Consider the following 13,083-nt stretch of genomic DNA (forward strand, 5'->3'; position numbering starts at 1 on the left):
CTGAGCGTCTACCGTATCTCAGGCATCGTGCTAGGTACTGGGGATACAGAAGAATGCAAACCAGGGCTCAGTCTAGGGTAAGCTGTGAGGCATTCACCTCAAATATACAATCTAAGGGGCCTCCAAACACAGTAATCAAAATAAGTAACATTTTGATGCAATACCTTCATTAAACAACATCAATACAAAAAAGTCCATGACAAACGAAATATCAAAATTTTAAATAAAGACAAGATCCTGAACAGGGCTGTGTTGAGCCATACCGGAGCTCAAGCAAAAGGGAAAACCAGTAATACTGGCCCGGTCTTATTTTAAATTTTTATATTTTATCCATCATCAATTTGGGGGGTATTAATACTGATCACTTCAAATACTACACTAAAATATTATTTATCTGGATTAAAGAGATTTTGGCAACCCCTCAGATTTCTGACTCTAATCTTGGCCCTAAATGAGACACCTCTTATAGTCAGCTGAAACCTGAAATCCCCGGAGTCGCCGCAGGAAGCAGTCTAAAGGCATTAAAGATCTATCACGACGTCCAGGCTGAGAAAGATCAAGTGAGGAGCAGGCAGCACAAGGCTGGTCAGGAGCGACACCCAAACCAGGCCTTCTGTCGGATCTTCTTTATGCTTCACCATGCAACCTTTGTGCCTCTTTCACCCCTTGACAGTGTGAGGTGGTTCTGTGCCATTCACAGCCCCTGTACACACAGTCCCACATAGCAACCAGGTTTCCGCAGGCAGGGCTTCCGCTCTGTGGCACGTTGTCCCAGCCTTGCCCGGCTGGCTCCTGGTCGTGATGGTCGAGTCTGCTCCAAGACTGAGTGACCACCATGGTTCCCTGAGCTGTGCCTGGGTTACACGATGGGCTCCATATTCAAGGCGGTCCAAACACTCAAATCCCAACATAGCACTGAGGATTACCATGCTGTGTGGGAACATGATAGCCAGACACAACCGGTATAAACACGACCCGCTTGACTTCTTCTCAGATTATTCTAAAGCATCCAGTTCCTCTCTCCCAGGCTTCCCCAGGCAGGGCTTTGCCCCTTCTGTCCTTCCCACAGCCAACTCCTTCTACTCTGCAGCACGTTGCTGCTGTAAGCAAGTAAGTAAGCCCCTGATAGCAGAGGCTATCCGCTGTTAACTAACTCAGACTACATTCCCCAGCCTCCCTTGCACCTACATTTGGCTGTGCCTCCCTTTTAGCCAATGAAGTGTGAATAGTAGGGACTTGGCCATTTTGAGACTTCCGTGTGTAATCCTCTTTTCCTCTGCTCCCCATCTGGCTAAATGGAGAGAGAACACTGTAGACTTCCAGAATAATGGAGCCAAGGCAAAGAGAGCATGGGTCCTTGGATGAACATACGGAGAGCCCCCAACCAGATGGAAATAAACTTTGGAAAATAAAAAATAAGCTCATTGAGATTTGGGGGTCTATTATAGCAACTAGCCTATCCTGACTAGTATCTTCCCCAACTAGACTATAAACTCACTGGCTGGCTCTGTATCTGATGTGTCTCTGTATTCTCAACAGTGAGAGCACACAGTAGGTATGCAGTACAATCCTGTGGTAATTAGGCACCTCTATTTCCCCATTTTTTAAAAGATTTTATTTATTTACTTGAGATAGAGCAAGAGAGAGCGAGAGAGAACACAGAGGGAAAGGGAGAAGCGGACTCCCCGCTGAGCAGGCAGCCTGATGCGGGACTCCATCCCAAGACCCTGAGATCATGACCTGAGCTGAAGACAGATGCTTCACCGACTGAGCCACCCAGTCACCCACCTCTATTTCCCTCTTGAAGCTATTATAAAAAGTACATCCACCATCATTATCAATAGAATGATAATTATGAATTGCTCTCCATCTCTTTATACTGAAAATGAAGGCAAAATATTCCTAGAAACCCCTGTTAATTATGATCACTAAATAGAATGATTCATGCTTCTTAAATGCCACTTCATAATCAGCTAATAATTTAAATATAAACAAACATACAAAGGCAGAGGATGGAGTCAGAATGGGAGCCCCAGACACATACTTGAGTTTTCCTCTGGAAAGATTTCTAATGCACTATAGAGTCTTAGGATATGTTTCTGCTCCGTGCATATCACAGCTGACATCTTGTCAAAACCAAGGGAAATAATTGCATCCCCGAGAAAGAGTATCATGCAGGCAGCAATTTAAATGTGGCACTGCTCATGAGCACCGATTTACTAACATCTCACTGTATATAACCGTGCGTGGTAGGAGAAGAGCTTATACATCCTTACCAAGATTTAGGCATAAAAACAAAATCTGTTATGCTTCCAATTCAAAAGAAGAAAGAACAAAGGAAAAGGGAATAGCATATCAAGCTGTGTTTCTTCCTCTTAGAAATAAACTTTTAAAGAAATCTAAGTCCTAGTCTGCTCACCTCCATTTGAGATGGGGTGGACAAGACATCAGCCAGTCGGCTCAGGTCTTGAGGGAGAAGAAAAACAACCTATCTTGTGAGGTTATTAAACTAACACCTCAGCAAGCCACAGGCACACTACTCATTTATTACACAAAACCGAAATCTTCTGACAGTCCATAATTATGTGCTGAGAACTCTAATGAATAACTCCGCATCAGAAGGATTCACAAAACTTTGATCAGTGTCCCGAGAGACAGAGGGTCAAGATGAACCTTGAAATCTGATTAACATCACCCATTCCCATCCAGCATTCTAAAAACACTGTTTGCAAGCTCTCCATTCTTCACCTGGATGTTTTGAAAACTTAATTTTGCCAAACATCCTAGAGCAATTATAAAAAATATTACAAAAAGTCACTTTTGAAACAGACTTAAGATAGAGTTTATATAATTTCCCAGGTGCAATTCTCCATACCTTTTTGATCCTAGGGCCATAATCATAAAAAAGTTACACTGTAGGGCTCAACACTGTACTATATTAGATGGGTAACTGGCTATCATTTTGTATCTTGTCCTCTGTAAGCGACCAAGATTTTAGGAGACCTGCGCGTGAAGTGGTGATGTGTTTATTTTTTATTTTTTTAAAGTAGGCTCCATGTTCAGCATGGAACTCCACGTGGAGTCTAATGAAGGGCCCAAACCCACGACCTTGAGATCAAGACCTGAGCTGAGGTCAAGAGTCGGATGTCCAAACCGACTGAACCACCCAGGCACCCCTCAAGTGGTGATGTGTTTAAAATGGGCCAGCCACAAACCCTTTTTGCTCTTCCCTTTAGCTTTAAGACATATGAAGCAGGGAACAGAAATCTGATTTAACTGAAGCTAAATCATCTGGAGAAGGAATAGAACGCATGTTGATGGTTTCATCAACAGTTTGGTTCAAATGAGGATGGGGTGTGTGTGTGTGCGTGCGCACGCACAAAATGAAAACATGACTGCCCTCTGGGCCCTCTCAGTAGGGTTAAAGAAGGAAGGGCAAAAACAAAATGAAACAAACCAAATACCACATGCCACCGCCCGAAATGACTGCATGAGAGGCAGACATCACTAATCAATACCCCACTCTTTCCGACTGAGCCCGCAGTCTGTAATCCTTACCCCAGCCCTCTCGGCACTGGCTACCTGACACATGGAATTGAGACACTAAAGTGAAATCCAGTTTCCAGCTCTGAATCTGTCCAATTACTAATGAATGTTTGAAACGGATAAGACATCAGAGTTGCTCAACTCTCCCATTTACGGGTAAAGAAAATGAGCAATGGAGATGTTAATAGACTTTTCAAAGGCCAAACAGCCAATCCACAGGGATTTTTTAATTGAAATCTTCAGATTTTTAAAATACTCTCTCTTGGTATGATTTATGCCATTGAAGACATGTACAACAAGGTTCAAGAGTAAAGGGATTTGAGCAAACTCTCAGTGTGTTCTACAAACGGAGCCAAACAAAAATCCACTGCAGAAAGTATAAGGAGAGCTGTAAAATCACTCTCAACCTTGAACTTTGTGCAAGACGATCAGTCAAGCTTACCAGAGACCCTGTCTCCTGTATCATTTGCCTACATCAACAATCTCTGGTATCGCTTGCTACTTCATGCCAGAATAAAGGAAGATACATGTAGAAATTACCTCTAGAGAAAGAATGTGCCGCTGCTGGACCATTCTGGGCTCACACCATTTACTCCACGGTCACATCGCATCACCCACCTCTTTCAGGGGGCCGATGTGGAGCCACTCAGGGCTCAGTGGCTATTCAAAGTCTGAGGTCAGGTTTTTCAGAACAAAACAAAACTTTTCCAGTCCCAGTTTGATAATAATTATTCTGTGTTTTTGGCTTAGTAGCATTAAAAACCCAGCAAGCAGTCCTCTGGGAGAGAGAAAAGGACTATGAAGCCCTCCAAACCTCTGATCTATCTTCCTTCTCTCTCTCTCTCTCTCTCACACGCAAGTGCGAGCGTGCACACACACACACACATGCACACACACTTTCTCCTCCTCTATTCCCAGAGGAGCCCCTCCTTCCTCACAGGGAGAGGAGCCCCTGGAATGCCCTCCATCTTGGGTTGTCTAAGCGTGAAGAACCCTTGGGAGCAATGTATGTGCAAGAAGAGGGAAAAGAGTGGCAAACTGCTTGTGCGATAAAGCCAAAAGCCTCCAGCAGGTTCTCCGTGGTGGAGGAGAAACAGCCACGGGGAAGGACTTCACACACGGAGACGAGGAGGAGCAGCTGGGGAGGAGGTGGAAGTGGGTGACAAAGACATGGAGCCAGAAACAGAGCTGTGAGGAAGAAGGGGGAAAAAAGGCTGAGCAGCCGAAAGCTGGTGGTTAAAATAACTCGTGGTAACAGAGTGTTCTTTGTTACCACACACTGCTCTTTGTTATCACACATTACAGAAAGTTATAAACAACAGAAGCATGCGGTACACTAAAGCTGCTTTTCAAGCTCCGGGCTCTGGTGACCTAACAAACTCCCCGGCTTCCCCCTGTGTAGACGGAGGCCGCTTCCAGAACACCATGTCAGCCCTGTGGCCATTAATCTCCCTATCTCCACCGACGCAGCAATCTTCTACACTATGTGGCACCGTGCTCTTTGCCGAGATGCCTTTTGCGTTCACACTGATGCGGGTCAGAGAGACGCAGGCAGGGCTGGTCCCATCTGTGATGAAAAGTGACTGTCGAGTTCTACAAGCAAAGGGATGCAAAACTTTTCTGAGGGAATTAAAAAAGCCCAGAGAAAATGATCTCATTTGGGTTTATACATAAAATTAGACACTCAACAGCAACAAGAAAACAGCTTGCCTATGAAGGCAGCGGACAGACACAGCCAAGGGTCGGCACGAGGAACAGACCGCCGTGGTGGGTCTGAAGACCCTTCTCTCTCCCGCTGCCCTGAGCACCAGCTTTCCTGACAGCCATGCTGCCCTCCCGCTTGTGGCCCCCCATCTACCAACTACGGGGGACAGAGTGCACTGACGAGCATTCTGGTGGGAGGAGGAGACACGGTACCCCCAGCCCTACTTCTCCCCATGACGTCACAGGACAGCCAATGGAGCTGGTCAGGTCACCTCTGCCCCCTCCGAGGCCTTCCCCTCTGACCTCTCTACCTCATCACGTCAGTTATCTCTGCCCTCAGGAGCCCACATGGACGTTCTCACTGCCAGAGCTCTCTCTCAGCCTCCACTCCACTTGACATCTCGGTCGCAGTGGTCAGACACTAAGGAGCACTTCCTCCTCACTCAGACCCCCACCACTGTGTCACTCTAGACTGCATAATCAATCACTCTTCCTCTATCACTGAGAGCTTTTCATATGCCCGCCATTTAGGAGTCGATGTTTTCTCAAGGTTGCCTTTTCTCCTCATTTCATCCTCTGCATCGTGAGAATGCTGGGTTTCTTCCTAGACCGCCGGCAAAGAGTATGGAGAAAAACTATGTCTAACTCATCTATGAGTGCCCCTTAGCAGGTGCCCAAATCCCAAGCTGGGAGCATGCCTGATCCACTCTTGTTATCACCAGAGCCCATCATTTGTCCTTCCGTGAGATCTCTCAGATCTGTTTTCTCATCATTCCCACTGCCGCCTTCTTATATCATCCTGGCCAGGCTGTAGCCAGAGTTGTAACCTAACTGGTCCCCATGCTTCTACCTCTTCCCCTGTCCATTCCATCCTTCAGAGGACCCCCAACATTACCTTCTGAAAGACAGATATGCCTCATATCCCTATCATGACTGTATTCTTTCAACTGCTTCCCTTCACCCTTGCATGGGATGATGTCCAAATTTTGCAGAATGAGAAATTCAGTGCCCCTAATAATTTGGCCTCAACCTCCAAACATATCTACCACTGCACATATCTTACACCCTAGCCCTACTGATATACTCAACATATATTTTCAGTCTTCTCTTTCTCTGAGTTTGTGGTTCTATTGGCCAGGGATTTGCTTGCCTCTCCCTCAGCCCAGTGAAACCCACATCTCGAGTGCTAGCTGGAGGATCATGACTCTGTGAGGCAGCCCCAGCCCTAGTCTAGGGTGGTGAGTCATTTATTCCCTCCCTGAGTTATCAGAACACTTACCCCTATCTCCGTCATATCACTGAACATGTTATAGTCCAAGCCATATCTTTATGTGTACCAGACTGTGAACGCTCGGAGACCAGGGTCCCAGTCCGGGCATTCCCAGGACTTAACACGGCACCTGGCATATTTGTGGAATGTTTACTACACTGGGTTGAAGGCAATGAAATTTCAAAAGAACTGATCAGCAACACATCTTTCACAATTAATCACACAGAGGAAATTGTGAAAAGTGGGTGTCTCTAGAGAGAAAAAGTGATGGAATGTGTCAAGAGACAGACTTACTTTCCACTGCATATCCTTTTTATGAGTTTTAGGTGTTTTACTACCTATGTGCACTATTTTTCAATGCAGTCTGAGGAGGTGCCTGGCACTGCACATAGTGGGGATTTTAGGAATCGTGGAACAACTTCACTAACCAAAGAAATTCATGAACCTGGGGTAACTTCCATGTAGATTGTTCTGTTTTCCCCTCCACTCCCACAGAGCAATGCTGTTCTTCAGTTGTTGCATTCTGTACAACCTGCTAACAGAATGATTTATGGACACGTGCTCCCTGCTGGGTCGTGAGCCCCGAGAAGGCAGGGACTCTCCACTCCTCACCTTCACGGCCTCTACAAGCTTCCAATGTACCGCTCTGCACACACTTGGCTGTCAGCTTGTAACTGTTTAATTGAATTGGACTGACCATGAAAATAAGGCAGAGTTTCAGATTTTTTAAAAATAGCAATAATTACACTAGTTTGCTGCTAATAATCCATGTTAAGTGGAGGCAAGGAAGAGAAAACCTAAAATACTGCTAATAGGTAACAGTGAAAATATTAGGTTTACTACAGTCAGACTGAGTACAGAGCTGGAAGAGCCGTAAAAACATAACGGACTTTGATATTTTGCCATTCCTTATTTAGGTTGTGGATTCATATGTATTCTTCCTTCTCCACTTTTCCTGGCAAAACGAGCATTGTCCTTTCACGTGAGAGCCCTGAATATAAGCACAGCCACCACCCTACGGAATCAGTACAGGTAGAAGAGGAGAAAAAGTTTAGAGATGAAAAGAGGAAAAGGAAAAATGGATTCTGAGATGACATCCTTAGAAACAAAATCGGACAACAATCAGCAATTTCCAGGTAGATCTAAAACCTCACTCCCCTGGTGAAAACACTCCAACCAAATCCTTTCACGCCTGGGAAGCAGTTTGCAAGCCCCCCCACCGTGACGAAGAAGAGCCCGCGCAGGACGTGGACCCCGTCCTCACAAAGCTGAACAGACAGCTATCCTGACAAGCACATTAAAAGTTAGAAAACAATGCTCGCCTCGGCAGCACGCACTAAGACTGGAACGATACAGAGAAGATTAACATGGCCTTCATGCAAGGATGAAACATAAAAGTTAGAAAACAATAGGGAATTTAAGGAGAAAAAAAAACTACAACAACACAGGATCCATACATATAAGCACCAAATACAGAAATATGTAGTATCCATCCATGTGTCTATGTGACACGACAGGTACAGGTCCTAAGGGGCCCCAAGCCTGTCACACAGTCCAAGCCTCACCATTTCCTCCAGGAAGTCCTCCCCTTTCCTCCTCCTCTCTCTCCTTCTCTGTCTCCCTACACACACATACACACACACACGTTCTCTCTGGCCCCTGAACACACCAGAGATTTGCCCTGCTTGTCCCATTTCACCACCATCCATTTGTATTATGATCACTTATGGTGTAACCAACCCAATGAACTTTAGGTCACTTGCATACAGACTCTGCACTCACTCACTCACTAGTAAACGCCACTAATTCATGCTCCACGGAATGCAGCTCACTGGCGAGACAAGGTGTGAGCACAGCACGGTAGATCTGGATTTGTCCTTCCTCCCCACAAGCCCTACAAGAATTCTACTTCTCACAGGGAGTAACAATAACTAATATGGGAAGGGAAGGTAATAAAAGAGAAGTTAGGGGCATAGAGATAAATCCTTCTTCTCAGGTCACTTACAATAATTAATTGACTTGCCTCTTTTGGAAACAAGTATTAGGCTTTATTTTCCTTTGTAGTCCCATTGCTTGGCCCAATTATTCATATAAAACACACACTTAATAAATAGTTGGTGATTTAGTTAGTTCATTAAAGGGGAGAGAAAGGTAAGAAAAAGAAATGTTCTCAATTAGTACTCCCTGAAATGAGAAATAAATAAGGTCAACAGAAGAGAAGTACAACTCTCCCTTACTTTGCCCATCCTCAGTGTGTCCTAAGTGATTCAGTAAGGTGTCTGTCCCTTACCCCCAAATTTGAAAGGATATTAAAAGTTCACAGGACACACGGCAAAAGAAACAATCAACAAAACAAAAAGACAACCTACTGAATGGGAGAAGATATTTGTAAATGAGATAGCCAATAAGGGGCTAATATCAAAAATATATAAAGAACTTATAAAACTCAAGTACTCAAAAAACCCCCAAACAATCCAATTAAAAAATAGGCAGAAGACATGAACAGACATGTTGGAGATGTCTCGCCAAAGAAGACATCCAGATGGCCAACAGACACACCAAAAGATGCTCAATATCATCAATTATCAGGGACATGCAAACCAAAACTACAATGAGATACCACCTCACACCTGTCAGGATGGCTAAAACAAACAACACAAGAAACAACAGGTGTTGGCAAGGATGTGGATAAAAAGGAACCCTCAGGCACTGTTGGTGGGAATGCAAACTGGTGCAGCCAACTGTGGAAAACAGTATGGAGGTTCCTCAAAAAGTCAAAAATAGAACTACCAAATTCCATTACTGGGTATTTACCCAAAGAATACAAAAACATTAATTCAAAAAGATACATGCACCCCTATGTTATTACAGCATTATTTATAATAGCCAAATTACGGCAGCAGTCCAAGTGTCCACTGAGAGATGAATGAATAAAGAAGATGTGGTCTATATATACAACAGAATACCACTCAGCCATCAAAAAGAATGAAATCCTGCCATTTGCAATGACAGTGTATAATGCTAAGGGAAATAAGTCAGTCAGTGAAAGACAAATACCATATGATTTTACTCTTACGTGGAATTTAAGAAACAAAACAAATGAACAAAGAAAAATAGAGACAAACAAAAAACAGATTTAAATACAGAGAACCACCTGGTGGTTAGCAGAGGGGAGGGGGGTGGGGGTGGTGAGCGCATTTTAGATGGAATTCGCCTCAGTAAATATTTACTGAGTACCAGCTATATATAGGTTGTGTTTCCGATACAGAGAGGAAAGAGATAAATAAGACCTGTTCTTTCCCACAAGAATCTTACAGTCTAGTATCCTGTTCCTTAAAAATTGCAGTGCCTTTTATTATTATGCAAAACAACACAATGAAATTTCACAACATTTATAAAGTCATATGTTTTTTAAACCACAGCCAAAAGAGATACACTAGTATTACTTTTCAAAAAGCACAAGTACTTCACTGCCAAATCCCACACTGCAGCCTGCCAGTCCTAAGGGCCTCACCCCGAAAGACCTGTCGTCAGTCCTCAGAAAGAAAATGAAATAGACAAGTCTTCAGAAGGAGCTACCAATGGCTTCATTGTGACAAAAACATCTATATCCATATGTCCATGTTAAAAAAAAAAAAAAAGCTGGTGGAAAGGCTTATCCCCCACAGCTTCCTTTAAACAAAATGTAAATGTTTGCTTTACTTTTATTTTTATGGACTGCTCCCAAAGATTCTGGTCTGGGCTAGTTTTTCACGTCTCTTAATAACCCAAATAGTCACGTCTGCCACCAACTGCAGGGTGAGAGCTGAAACTCAGTTCTGTGGGGACACATCCCTCCATTATATAAAGGGGACAGATATCACTTATGTAATAGCTCAGTTTAATACATTTATCTCAAAATTAAAAGTGAAAATGCTTAGAAAAAAAAAAGAAAATGTCTGAAAAGTCTGATCTTGAATAGTGTACATTTCCCTTCACAAAAGTTTTGAGAGAACAAATATATGTGCACATGTGTCAGTGTCTGTTTGTATATTAAAGATTATACAAAACTATGTATTCACATACATAGCTTTCAGAATTCAAGCAACACATGACTAAAGGGGAAAGGAAAACAAATCATTATTGCAAAATTATTGGGGAATTACTGAAGAAGAACATTGCCGAAACATTAAAATGTTAAAAACACAAAATTAAACTGTCAGGTGTCTTCTTCACTAACAAGGTAGTGAAGAGGGAAAAAATTCATACCTCTTTGTGATCAAAAAAGAAGAGTACTTCTTCTTAGACAAAGTGACACCTCCCCTTACGTGTCAAGTTGTTGGTTGAAGGGGTGTTATGTCCAAGAACATTGTTCTTTGTTTGGTCTCATGTGTCCTGTGTCAGTGAGAGCTGTCCTGTCTGGGCTCCCAGGGACTTCAGGATACGTCCTTCCCATTCCCACCCCATGTGGTCAGTGTGCTTCTTCCAGAAACACGTATGAGGCAGAGCTGTGGTACAGACGATCTGCACTGCCTGCTCCCTCCTCCAGAGGCCCAGCGCTCTCACCCTCTTCTAGAAAACACTACACTTCTCCTTATTGCTGGTTTTTTGCCTACAACCTCACCAGATCCAACACTGTGGTCTTGGCTTAATCAATACTTGATTTGAATTTAAGAAAACCCCGTACATTCATTCACATTGAGGATGATTACACAGACTCACACTCGATGAAAATAAGGCAGGACTTTATTACAGCTCCTGTGGTGTGTCCCAAGAGAATTTGTATTTTAACCTTCTTTGGGACTTAAACAAAATGAGGTAGTCTCAGGCAAGGAAACCTAAGAGCAGAAGGAAAGAAGAAAGCTCCCAAGTCCGCTGAAGCCCCACTGCTGTCCTGCCCGACACCCTTCGGCCTCCTGGTCCAGGACATGGAAATGAGGCGGGAGGCATCGGAATGGTTTTCAGGCCCACGATGCTGGAATCAGGCAAGCTCAGGCTCCGACTACGGCTCAGTCACATGACAGTCGCTGTGGCCGCTGTGTCCCTAGGCCTCCTCACCTGCAGGACTGGAGAAGCGCCTCCCTCATAAGGCACAGGAAGTAATAGGCACGGTCACCGCTCAGCCAGAATTCCAGCTGTGACCGCTGTTGCTGGGGCTGCCATTACTACTCCTGCTGGCAAGCGAGAGCCCCAGGACTACGCTTTCTGTAAAGAGACGTTTCGTGCACAGCATCATGGTATAACTGCGGGCTCTGGAGGCTGACTTCAAATCCCAGCTTGGCCCCTTTCTGACGTAGCTAAGTTCCTTGAACAATGCACTTAACCTCTCATGCCTTAGCTTCCAGTCATAAAAAGAGGATGATAATATATGTGGAGTTATCATGAGTGAAGGGAACATGCTTGAAATGTTTGCAAGAGTTGCACATAGTAAGCCTTTTTCCACTTAACCTTAGAGTGTCTGAAATTTTTAAAAAGGTATTATTAATGGCAATAAGCATACTGATAACTTACTGTAAGGTAGGCATTTGGTTAAGCTACACACACACAATCCCACATATGTACCTATGTGTGTATGTATATTTAATTATCCTCATTTACAGATGACAAAACTGAGGCACAGAGGATGTGAGCAATGTGCTGAGCGGCAGAGTCAGGATTTAAACCCAGGCAGTGTGGCTCCAGAGCCCATGTGCTTAATTGCTATGCTGTGCTGCCTAAAAAAGTGTTAAAACAATGAATGAATGTTCCTGGTGGAAAAATACAGAAAAGAGTCAATGACCTTGACCCTACTGTTTTCAACGAGCAGGGACAGTTTTCAGAAGTGCGCACAAAGGGAGGACAAAGGCATGTGGAGGGCAGGGCAGGGCCGACTCAGTGTTCCCTCTGCAGGCCTGGCAGGGGTTTTCCAGCTCAAGTCAGAAAACAAGAGTGGCCTAAAGACACAAAAAAGAACTCAGGGTTTTGGCCCTAAATCCAAAGTCACTTAGTTTATAGCAAGTTTTAAACGGACAAGGAACAAATGTTTATCATGGGCTTGGCCTTCCGTGGCACCATGAGGGATTGTAAATAATCAGGATACTGGTCTTGAGGAAGCTTTCAGAAGGCCAAGGTATCTTCCACTTCCCTCCTCACCCAGCGCTGACGCCGGCCTGCCCATCTACAGCTTTTCCGGACTGCAGTGGGTGTAGTGGGCTTGGTAGTCTAGACATCCTGCAGCTGAACGTTAGGCCATTTGGGGCCAAAGACATATTCATTGGTCACAACAGGATGAGTTGATGAGAGGCCTTATCAATTCATCAATATCCCTAAGGCCTTACTTCATAAAATCCCATCCAAAAACCTAGGAATTTTAGGTCAATTGTGTGTTGAATCAGTGTTTTGCTATTGACTAATTCTTGGGAGTGATTCATTGTTTTTCTCACCCTGTTTGAATTCAATTTCCTGTCAATGTCTCAACTTCTGGTCCATCTAGATCACCTTTTCAGTGGACGCTTCCCAATAAAAGATAATAAGCAATCTAAAAATCTCAACCAAAAATACTCAACGATGGACAGAAAGAGATGGGGAAGAAACATAGTAGGGAA

The 13,083-nt window shown here is 44.0% G+C and overlaps 1 protein-coding gene and 1 non-coding gene across 2 annotated transcripts in view; one reads left to right on the top strand and one right to left on the bottom strand.

The window, feature by feature from the left end:
* The window catches only part of GLIS3 (GLIS family zinc finger 3), a 429,193-nt gene that overhangs the window by 249,301 nt on the left and 166,809 nt on the right, over positions 1-13,083 (bottom strand). The gene's annotated exons all lie outside the window — the stretch shown is intronic.
* Positions 7,837-7,939, top strand: LOC121100169. The gene has a single exon (XR_005831906.1). It is a non-coding gene; the product is annotated as a U6 spliceosomal RNA (small nuclear RNA).

The sequence above is a fragment of the Ursus maritimus genome, unplaced genomic scaffold (genome assembly GCF_017311325.1).
Source record: "Ursus maritimus isolate PB19 unplaced genomic scaffold, ASM1731132v1 scaffold_34, whole genome shotgun sequence".
NCBI lineage: Eukaryota > Metazoa > Chordata > Mammalia > Carnivora > Ursidae > Ursus > Ursus maritimus.